Here is a 548-nt window from a genome sequence, read left to right as displayed (position 1 = left end):
TCGTATTTCATTTTGCTTTTGTCTCGTAATCCCATCTAACGTTCGTTTCAATCCTTCGACATTATTTTTGTTTTCATCTTTCTATTTTCTTTATGTTTTTTGTTCGTTTCTTCCTGTTTTCGTTTTCGCAAAAATAATGTTTGAGCTGCTGGGTCTTCTGCTTGATACGGTCTTGCCATTTTTAATGAATTTCCTGAAATCCCGGTTCTAATTACGAAATCCCGGTTCTAATTACGAAATCCCGGTTTTAATTATGAAATCCCGGTTTTAATTATGAAATCCCGGTTTTAATTATGAAATCCCGGTTTTAATTATGAAATCCCGGTTTTAATTATGAAATCCCGGTTTTAATTATGAAACCCCGATTCTGATTAAGAAATCACGGTTTTAATGATGAAATCCCGGTCTTAATTACGAAATCCCAGTTTTAATTACGATCTCCGTTTTTATTGCCCAGGATATCTTTTAAACTAGGCTATCCATTTTGCTAACTTTTTTTCTTTCGATATAATGTTTCCTCTTTTATGATAAGCACTAGATTTTCGTGA

Source organism: Penaeus monodon, chromosome 19 (assembly GCF_015228065.2).
Source record: "Penaeus monodon isolate SGIC_2016 chromosome 19, NSTDA_Pmon_1, whole genome shotgun sequence".
Lineage (NCBI taxonomy): Eukaryota > Metazoa > Arthropoda > Malacostraca > Decapoda > Penaeidae > Penaeus > Penaeus monodon.
The sequence above is the reverse complement of the archived record's forward strand: the minus strand, read 5'-3'. Positions refer to the sequence as shown.